The 11,361-nt window shown below is 35.1% G+C and overlaps 1 long non-coding RNA gene across 5 annotated transcripts; it reads right to left on the bottom strand.

Moving 5' to 3' along the window:
• Nucleotides 1–2,306: 2,306 nt before the first annotated feature.
• Nucleotides 2,307–10,102, bottom strand: LOC103417277 (uncharacterized). 5 transcript variants are annotated; one of them, XR_011578245.1, is made up of 11 exons: nucleotides 9,717–10,083; nucleotides 9,228–9,613; nucleotides 8,850–8,918; nucleotides 8,610–8,696; nucleotides 8,101–8,174; nucleotides 7,686–7,872; nucleotides 7,510–7,575; nucleotides 6,582–6,675; nucleotides 6,066–6,091; nucleotides 5,491–5,629; nucleotides 2,307–2,735 (listed from the first exon to the last, which is right to left on the bottom strand). It is a non-coding gene; the product is annotated as an uncharacterized lncRNA (long non-coding RNA). The 5 variants fall into 5 exon arrangements; XR_011578242.1 differs by lacking the exon at nucleotides 2,307–2,735 and adding an exon at nucleotides 4,261–4,452; XR_011578246.1 differs by lacking the exon at nucleotides 7,510–7,575.
• Between the last annotated feature and the right edge of the window lie 1,259 nt (nucleotides 10,103–11,361).

The following is an 11,361-nucleotide window of genomic DNA, read 5'->3' on the forward strand; positions in this document are numbered from 1 at the left end:
ATTGCTAAAAATAAAGAAGTGTGTATAAAGAGACAAATAATGTGTGTTTATTATCTCACAAACTGAATGCAGACTCATGCATTCTCAATCGACACTCCGTTTGATTTTTAATTTTAATATTTGATAAGTCACTGTCCAAGCTCACATCTCTCTAAAGACTTGCAGAAAGATTCTTCTTTATTTATTAATGCATAAGAGTTAAACACTGAACAGATGGTCAACTGAACTTAATTAGCACAAGTAATCTTTGAGTTTATTTTTTACTTTTATATTAAGGGATGTAAATTATACACGACCATGCTTTTGATTTCATTGTCGAGATCGATTAAGTTAAAAGCACTTTGCAAAAGCAAGAAAGAAAAGGTCTTCTAGCCCATGAAATGAAACAAAATAAGCCGAAATCATGAAAGCCAATGGTTTTGTGGTATGATGCATGCAACCACATTGTGGGAGTTTTATCTGTTTTACGAGCTAAGACATTGTGTTTTTGGTTGGGTACTAATATTTAATTTAGTTATCCTATTGACTAGAACCTTTTATTCATAATTAAAAAATGGTTAACCAACCAAATACTTACCTGGCTTTTAATACACATACTATTAGAGGGAAAAAAACCAAGCACAGAGTTTTAATTGCATGAATAAACGCTTTTATACACTTGAGATGCTGCTCTTTATGCATTTATTTTTAAAGAACAAATACTTATGACCAAAAGGAAAAAAAAAAAAAGGCATAGAGAAATTGAAATAAATCATGTCCTTGGCTTGGTTCGTTTGTGAAAGGATAGACGGCCATGCATGTCTCTCTGCTGAGTTTTTGAAGGGTTATCGACCACAAATTCTAAATCAATTCAACATAAAACAGTTTGATAGCTATCATTCTGGTTGCTATACATTTCTGCATGCATATTACCCTAGCTAGCTAATATATACACACTTTTGCTTTCGTTTATAATCCACCACGATTAGGTTATAGAAATCCAATAAAAAAGTTTTAAACACCAAAAGAAAAGGAAAAGATCATGAAGAAAAGAAATTTCACGACAAACAGTACTGAAACTAAAGAGGCACTCTTTTGACATATGGAAGACAATCATAAACCTTGTTTGGATCAAAACTTGATTTTTGGCCCAAGGATGGAGTCGGCCCAAAAGGAGGCCTGGAGGAATAGAAGATCAAAGCCCGGCCGAAACTTGGGAAAGCAGGAAAGGGCCTTTTCTGACTTGATACAATTCACAAAGGCCACTTGCCTACCTACCCAAGGACCAAGTGGTGTAGACTCATCAGACTGCACAACCCATGAAGTACTTTATGGGGGCATTACATGTAATAAAACCGATGAGTCATCACCCTCAGACCGCATTCGGGCAAAGCTGTTGCTACAGGAGCCAAACCAAGTTGTCTATAAAAAGAGGAAGAGAAGACAAAGACAAAGACACTCAATCAAACAAACAAAAGCACAAACTTTGCTCAAAAAGCCAGATTTGCCTTTCAAAACAAAGCTGTAGTCAGCTCAAGCCTTCATCCCCCGCGGGATAGTCTTTTCTCCTAACCTTTGTAATAGCTCTGCTACCTTGTTCAAACTTGTTGTAGTATTGATTCACCTTTTGTATTCTCCTTTCCTCTCTCCCCCTTTAAGTTTTCAGACCCTTGACAGAACTACAAAGATAGGGACCTGCAAGACGATCGACCTTAATTGATAAGGTTTAATCTTGCCCGACCTGCTTTGTTCTGTCTTTGTCTTCTCTTTCTTTAAAGTCTAGCAATATGTTGTATATTTCTAGTTATATGCAAGTTGTTTCTAGCAAAATCATGATGACAAAGCTTTCTCAGTACTTGGATCCGATTTAAATATATCTTCAGTGTTTAAATCAGATCCAAGTCCTAAGCCCGCAGGCATGTAAATCTGATTAGTTTAAAAGTCCTTGGCCTCAAGGCATAAAAAAGAACTTTATGTGGACTTAACCCATCCACGACAATCCTTGATAAACGAGAAGTCCGAAGTTACTTGGGGCGCAAGTAATCGACCTACCTCCTGGTTTTATTTCTATTATATCATGATTATTATAGAACGCTTAAGTATGGAATGGATTCTGATAGGAAGCCTCAAGGCCTACGCCTAAGGCCCCACAAAGGCACTTATCTGGATTCATTCTATTCTGCGATCTAAATGGTTTGAGTATAAGAACGGACTCTAATAGGAAGCCTCAAGGCCTACACCTAAGGCCCCACAGAGGCACCTATTTGGGTTCGCTCTACCTCGCAGACTCGGATAATCAGAAATATAATAGTTATCAGACCCCGACAACCATAAAGACCGAATATAATATGCTCAAGTGCTGATTTAGTTTGACAGGAAGCCTCAAGGCCTACACCTAAGGCCTCACAAAGGCGCCTGTTATATCTAACACGGTTCCTCGGGCATATGCATATTCACAACTAAAACTTGACATCCATTCGACATCTGCCATGCTAAAGATGGCAGTGGCACGCCTGAGCACTACAATGTTAACCTTGATTGTGAGCCTTAAGGCCTACACCTAAGGCCCCACAAAGGCACCTCTCAAAGTTAACGATGTCCTTCTCTTTCAGCCTTGCCCGAAGAGACTTGCCCGACGAGACTTGCCCGACAAAGCCCGACAGGAAAGCAGAAGCCCGACAGCAGCCCTCAACCGGCGCCGAACCTCCAGGGGAGCTGTGTGCTCGTTGGCCAGGAAACGTCCCCTACGAAAATTCCTGCCCCGAACAAACCTCAAACATTATAAACAAAATCATGCAGTAACAATACTAAAATGGTAAAATCATGATATTGTTGGACTTAGTATTGTTTTAGAAATGTGATTGTGTAAATTAAAAGTAAGAATCCCATAAGATCTAGAAGATCATTTCCTTGTATATGATTTGTATTCCTTGGAAATCAAATCAAGCTAGAAGCTAAACCCATAAAACATTTACAGTTGCTATTTATTTAAACACATAGAACTCAGAATATAGATTAGTTACTTTGTAACTAATCGAACAATAGTTATTTTTGTTTGTTTGATTAATATCGAAGCTTAAATTAATCGTAGAGACCAGAATCCTGGAAAGGAATTCCACTGGTAAAGCAATGGCAGGGCCACCCATAAGGCTAAGGTGGATTGTAGTCTACAGAGGTTTTCTGTAAGGGTAGTGCTATCCATGCACTCATTTTTACTTCTTATACACTCCTCTCAATTTCCGGTTCTCGGATCGCATGAATTGAAGATGATCAACGATAAAAAATTAATAAGGGTGTGTTGGAGGTAAATAGGTGTGTAAATAACACTATTCTTTTGCAAACTCATGCTTATAGCCCACACAATTTCAATACAGGTTATTCTTTAGTGTATATGTAGTAGAGGATAGGTAGTAAATAATACGTTTATGCTAAAAATTATAAATTAGTTCTATCTCTTTTCCCCCTTTTATCCTATTCGTTAAAGAAAAAGACCATTTACCCTATGTGATTCAGCCTATGTGCTTCTTACTCAAGAAAAGAAAAATAACTGTTTTAAATCCACAATTAAATCCCTATCTCCAAAGTTCATTACTTTCCGTTACAATTTTCCAATGAATGTCACCTTTGGTACATTCTTAATCTCTTTATTTACTTATTCTTGATTTAATTAGTAGGTTAATTAGTTATATAGTCCTTGAATTTATCGGTTAGGGTTATAGTTTTGAGAATAGTTTATAATCTATTGTTGTTCTTTTATATTGATTGTTATATAATTTTATATAAGCAAAATAATAAAAATATGATTTTATGATACTAATTCCAAGTAGCTCATCCAAGTAAAAAAAATCCTAACTTCGCCCTTGTTGTAAAGTAAAATTATCGAGCTATGTGGAATTGGAGTTCCACATCGAATGCAACTCTTTGCAGTACAAATATTGTGCCAACTTGGATCAGAAATTTAATTAATTAATGGGTTCTAAAGACACTATCTAATTAATCATATTTTGTAAACCCCATAATATGTTAGTTGACAGTTGAACTCCTTAGTTAAGACATTAAAGAAGAGATCCAACCATCAACTTTTCTACATTAGTGCCCTATAAAATATGATCAAAGAACACAATCTCTCTAGTATTTTTCTTAATTAATTTACTAGCTTTGTTAGCTTTTGGTGATATTTAAACCAGGACGACCTTGATGATATATCACGCAACTAGATTTACCACTTGTAGTAAACAACAAGCAACTTAGCCCGCGCGATGCCGCGGGTCTAAAACCATGTTAAACGTATAAAATATATTAAAATATATTTACTTCTATATCAAAACATATTTATATCTTTATAATCAATAAAAAAACAAAAGATACATGTTTGTACAATATATTACAAGACTCTAAGGCTCATGTCTTTAGTTCTAGTGATTCATACTTCCTCAGCAAATCAACCATTTGTTCTTTACTAATGTCCAAGGCCTGTTATGGAGAAGGCAAATGGAGTATAAATGTCAATGGGGCTACCAACACGTAACTTAAATTTAGTTAAGAAAGTATAATAAATTTAAAAGCAAGAAATTAGAAGATAGCTAAATCATGTAGAAAGTCATAATAATAATCATAATTTAGATGAAACACATGAAACTGGAGTGGTCTTAAGCATTTATATTGAATTCAAAATAGAAGAAAATTCAATTAGGCTAGAATGGAAAATTTTAAGCTTTTTTAACATAATAAATTCGCCAGCACATACTACTCATTTGATATGTGGTATGACATAACTCTAAAACTTATCCAAGTTTACACAATCATACTTGGCACTCGTCAGTTTTCACCTATTACAAATGCAGAGCAGCACTACATTCCAAAGTTAATTTCAATAGGAAATACTACTGTCCAATGATTTTTCCGATCAAAGGAAAAGAAATCTCCAATGATTAGGTGATGTGACTCAATTGGCAAAGTCAAGCAGAGATCGCTACCTACCTATTCCAAAGCTAAAATTTCAAGCGGAAATCTATATAATGATTTGGTGAGATGATTCCAATGTGAGAACCAAGCAAAGAGCACCGAAAAATAAACCTCAATAATCGAGCAACAAAATCATAAACCAAGGGATGCAGCTATTATGATGTACTCGGTTATCTTTAAGAATACATAACCTCCTACCTAAAGCTTATAATGTTATATCACCAACAGTCATAGATAAGAACCAAAATAAGCACCATAATCCAAAATACATGATTTTATTAAGCAAAGAGAGGGAAACAATTTCACCATAACAAAATCAAAGGAACCAAGTTTCAGCCAAGAACCAATCAAAATAACACCACACAAACACCAAAAGTAGCACCAATTCCACACAAAAATGTAAACTTGTACAGAAATTACTACGACTTGAACAAAATTCAAGCTACCCACCAACAACTAACAGAAATACCAATGTTTCCAACAGAGAAAAAAAAAATACTGCAAATAAAAAATCCAACATATTATATAGAAGGACAACAGCTTTACCTCCTCGAAGAACAATAATTGAAATTTCAGCACTTGGATTTGTTGGGTGGTAGCAGTGGATTCAACTCAGTATTCGACTGTTCATTCTCAGCTTTTCATGTTATTGTCCATTCCTCTTTATCTTAATAAAGTTTATTTCCTGAAAAAAAATTTAAAAAAAAAAAGATTTTTAATTAGTAATGGATTAAAACTAACATGTAATATAGAACTTCTGTGTTTCACTTTCTTATTGGTTCAAGGCTCAAGAAAAGTATTTCATGAGCTGCAAAAAAATAAAAAAAATCAAGAAAATGATTATAGTTGTTCTATATCATCCTATTGAAACCATTAAAATAGTTTTTACATTATGTGAAGCAAATTATATGAAAGTAAAATTCAATTGAAATGTCAATTAACGGAAGATCTAAATTGTTCATATATTAAATCATGATATAAGCAGAGGACCCTTTTACCACAACTTGATCCACACTGTTGGCAACTGAAACAGTTTGATTCTTTATAAACAAAAGGAAAAGGAAAAGAGAAAGACAATTAGCATTTGAAATCAAACGATCAGAAACTTAATATGTGCTTACCCCCTCCTCTTGACTTTCAACTCCGCCTGCATATTTTTAAAAAAAATTACATATTAAATTAAATAAAAACAATTCAATAAAATTAATCACAAATTTCATTTGAGTAATCATCAAAGTCGAGAGTGTATCGAGAGTGTATATAGGTGAATTATGGACAATTTACTATGGCTCAGTCAAGTAAGGACCAATTGTAAAAAGTAACATGAAGTCAAAGTGTAATGAAAAAAAAAGAAGATGAAATAAAGATGGTAATATTATCACAAAAACAGCAGCAATAGACCTTAATTAATTAAGGTGCCATATTTTAGTGACCAAAGAAAAGCTAACAATTAACAAAGCATGGATTTATTTGAGAAAAAAAAAACACAGGATGCAATAACATTATCTCTTTCCAAAAGAATATAAAAATACTACTAGGGATTCAAAAATATTAGTTAACGCAAACAAACAGCAACAAAGCCATTAGACATAAGGTAAAGTACCAAAAACTTGATCCAAGAAAAAAGAATCATTTACCTCTACGGCTTTAACCATGTGACGAGGGAACTTCCTCTTTCCCATTTAAATGGTGGATTGAATACCAAACATGCTTCTTTCCAAAGAGAAGTGCCTGATGAAGATGAAAAAAAATATATAATTCAGATTACATCAAAAGAAGTAATAAAGTGGATAAGAATGGCAAAGCATGAAAATTGAACACGATGAATTACTGACATGATTAAATTTTCTATCTTCAACTCTCCGACTAATTTTTTTTTTTTGGTAAAAGGATAGATTCAAAGAACAGAGAGGCACAAGGCCAAACAACACGCAGAGAAACAACCTCCGCAACCCCAGAAGATACAGACACAGATAAATAGGATCAAGAAAGACACCACCACAATAGGTACCAGTGTCGCCCTATTACCAGTGCAACCCATCCCCAATTACAAAGGAGGACATGGAAGACCATCTTTGTTCAAAATGCCAACTAACGAAGATGGAGGTTGAACAACCCAGCCAAAGCTGCACATCTCCGGTGAAATGCTCATTGCGACAAAATCCGCCGCCATATTTGCCGATCGTGGAATCCACGACCAGGAGCATGAATGAAAACTCCTCCCAACATCCAAGATACGGCTAAGAATTGGGAGAAGGTCCCCATCACAGCTCAAATGAGGGGAATTGAGGGACCGAATAACCCCTTGTGCGTCCGACTCAATTACCACCTCCTGCACTTGCAAACACTTAGCCAACAAGCACCCTTCCAGAATTGCAAGAGCTTCAGCCATCCTAACCAAAGATGAATGCATCCATACACTTTTAACCGCCCTGCAACCTGACAACCAATCACGGGCCACAGTCCCAATCTTACCACAACAGGAGTCCCTCCTCCAACACGCATCAACATTCACCTTAATCTTATTGACTGGGGGAGGAGACCAAAGAGTGAGAAGGCGCGTACCTCAAGGACGACTAGTTTGGATTGTGGATGATAACAGCAGGGGAGCGGAGGCTTGCATAAAAGACTCTAAAGCAGTAATGATAGTTAGAATAGATGGAAGAGGTGAGGGCTTAACACCGTTGAAAACAACATCACATCAGGCTCTCCAAATAAACCAACATGTAAAAATCAGGTACCTCATAGACCGAGGGAGATCCTCCTGACAACCCATATTTTGATTTATCGCCCCATACACTCATTCAGCCAAAGTAGTAATTGAGCTTTGATTGATCTGAGCATTCAACGGACCCCCAAACCATACTCTAGACACCCAAGGACACAGAAGGAGAATATGCTCCATGGTCTCCACACATTCATTACAAACTGGGCAAATGGGAGATATAGCACAACAATTAACCGTTTGAAAGAATTGCGTAAAACAATATTGATTTTATGAATTTGGTAGACATAAAATATCTCTTTGCTTCAGTGGTTGAAAAGAGAAATGGAGAAAGCGTGAATGTGTATATAAAAAGTTGAACCTTATGGGAGACAAAGAAATAACTTTACAGCTAGCAAACTATTAGAAATTCTATTTTCAAACTCACTTACGTTATCAACAATGCCAACCTTTGCCTCCTCTCTCCCTTTGCATTGGGATGTATAAGTTTGCCTTAAATAAAACCCTGTAAGAAAGGGAAAGTAGAAGAAAGTTTAGGGAAGTTAAAATGAAAGATACAATATGGACAAATTGTAACTATTAGTAATAATAACCGATGTAATCAAACATAAATAAAATGGTATGGTATAGTTTTATTCTTTTTCATATAGTTATGAGGTTCGAGTCTTATGAAATAGCGAGTTTGATACAAATTATTAATGATGGAATGGCTAGTTTTATTCTCTTTAAAAAAAGTCACATTCAAAACCAAAATTCAATGCCAAAAACCAATACCAACATGATTCAAAGAACCTTGCAGGATGTTAATTCTTTAGTCTTAATTTGAAGACTAAAAATAAAATAATTTGAAGCTACATTGATTAGTATTAGGCTTAGCCTCAAATATTCTTCAACAGATGCAATCCATAATTAAGACAAATTCGAAAGAATTGAGCCTTACCTGATCAATGATAAAACAACATACTCAGAAATACGATTTCAAATTGAATTTGAATGATGACAGCCACCTCTTTCTCTGAGTTCGAAGCTGGAAATTGAACAAAATACAATAAAATTTGAATCATACAATCCAAATTTCAAACAAAGGGCTAAATTTGCATACATACAACTCAACGACTAAGATTGTTACTACATATTATTCAAGAACTAATTACCAAAAACAACACTTTGAGGTTCATACCTTTAGTTTTTGTTCATTTATTATTTTTCTCAGTAAATCAACCATTTGTTCTTTATCAATTTCCAAGACCTGTTATAGAGAAGGCAAATAGAGCATTAAAAATTAACTGGGTTAGCAACATGTAACTTAAATATACTTAAGAACGTATATTTACTTCAAAACTAAGAAATTAGAAGATATCTAAATCATGTAGAAAGTCATGAACTCAAGAACTAAACTATCCCAGTGAGTCTGAAATTGAGAGATACCCATTAAACAAACATTTCAACGATTTGGGAGATACCCATTAACTTTTCGACTTGAGAGATACCCATGTCGATTTTTCAAGATTGATAGAGAAAATGAGCAACCTAAATAATTAGGGAGGTTTATATATACCTGGCGAATGGGAAGGATAACCAAGAGGGGTTTCCAAAACCCCGTCTTGAAAAGAAAGACGGAGATCAAGGTCGGCATGACCTTTAGACATGCTTTCGCTCTCTCTCTTCGTCTTATGCGTCAATGATTTTTGTTACAGTCTTTGCTTGCAGCAATGGAGGTAGGTGGAGGGTCGGTGAGGAGGAACTTGAGCTCTTTTTGCAGTCGGAGGTTGAGAGCAATGGAAAATTAAGAGATTCATCCCTTTCAGATATCAATCCCCAAATCCTCTTCAACAATTCGGATTAGCCAACACTCTGGCCTAAAGCCCAAATCTGTCTACAAAAGCTCTACCTCAAGTGGGCAAACTCCCAAAATAATATGAAAATTACCCAAATCCATACACCCTTCCAAAACCATAGCAATCGATATAAATTTGAAACCAAAAATAATTTCAAGGAAATTGATAGATAGTCAAATTTATTTGAGGAGATGAAGAGGGTAACCTACTTTAGTACAATTTACCTCTAATTCATCCTTCTGGGTTGCCTTCCCTCCTCTTTTGGTAGACTATCTCATCCACAAACAGGTGTTTCTCACAGCAGTGTCGTCTGACCAAGTTAAATGGATTATACTCATCTAGCCATCTTGCCCGCTCTGATGGAGCAATCTTTCTTCTATTAATCTACCTTCGTTGGGTAAATATGACTGAATTTTGGGTTGTGGATTTAAGATTTCTCGTTCTAGGGTTTGATGGAGTCTGTAGCCAGTTGGAGAAAGATTGAAGCGGTGGAAAGGAAGCAACAAAACCGCGAGAGAAGAAAATTAAAAGGGAATAAAACATGAGACCAAGATTGAAGCGGTGGAAAGGATGAACAATGAGTTGAGGAGAGAGAGGGAAGAAGTAGCGAAAACCCACGTGTTCCATTTTGTTCTCCTTTTGACAACAAAGCAAACCGGCAAAATCGAAATAACAACAAAATAGGCGGGGGCAAAATCGGAAATCCACTGTGCTTATGAACAGTGATTCAGGCGTTTTTCTCTTTTAGTATAGATTGAATTTTAAATTTAAACATAAAAGTTATCAGACGAGCAGTAGATATTGATCAACAAATAAAATGAACGGATATGGCACATCATTCTTCTTCTTCTTTTGAGTACACACTCATGTTTAATCTTACAATTTGTTTTCGTTTGATTTCTTCAATTCAATGACTAAAAATAAAGAAGAGTATGTATGATCATCATTTCCCAAAATGAATGCAGACTTATATGTATTCTCAATCGAGATTCTGTTTGATTTTTAATTTTAATATATGATGAGTCATTGCCCAAGCTCACATTATTTGATCGTCTCTGAAGACTTGCGTAAAGATTTTTCTTCATTTATTAATGCATAAGAGTTAAACATCGAACAGAGGGTCAACTGAACTTAATTAGCACAAGTAATCTTTGGATTTTTATTATTACTCTATATTAAGGGATGTAAATTATACACGATCATGCTTTTGATTTCTTTGTCAAGATCGATTAGTTAAAAGCACTTTGCAAAAGCAAGAAAGAAAGGGTCTTCTAGCCCCTGAAATAAAATAAAATAAGCCGAAATCATGAAAGCCAATGGTTTTGTGGTATGATGCATGCAACCACATTGTGGGAGTTTTATCTGTTTTACGAGCTAGCCTATACTAATATTTAATTTAGTTATCTTAATTTTTTTTTTATCAAATGATAGATTTTGTTAGATTAGCCTTTAACGGAGTTTATACCCATACCATCATACAAGGGCTCAAGTTCAACACAATTCCATCACTGTGGTAAAATGCCACTTGCATTTAGTTACCTAAATTGACTCAAACCTTTTATTCATGGTTAAAAAATGGCTAAACAACCAAATACTTACCCATCTTTCAATACGCCAATACTATTTGAGGGAAAAAGCCAAACACAGAGCTTTAATTGCATGAATAAACGCATTTATCCACTTGAGATGCAGTTCCTTATTTATTAATTTTTAAGGATCAAATACTTATGAGCAAAAGAAAACAATAAAGCATAGAGAAATTGAAAAATCATGTCCTTGGATTTCGTTTGTCAAAGGATAGATGGCGATGTCTCTCTGTTGAGTTTTTGAAGGGTTATCGACCACAAATTCTGA

The sequence above is a fragment of the Malus domestica genome, chromosome 17 (genome assembly GCF_042453785.1).
Source record: "Malus domestica chromosome 17, GDT2T_hap1".
Taxonomy (NCBI): Eukaryota; Viridiplantae; Streptophyta; class Magnoliopsida; order Rosales; family Rosaceae; genus Malus; species Malus domestica.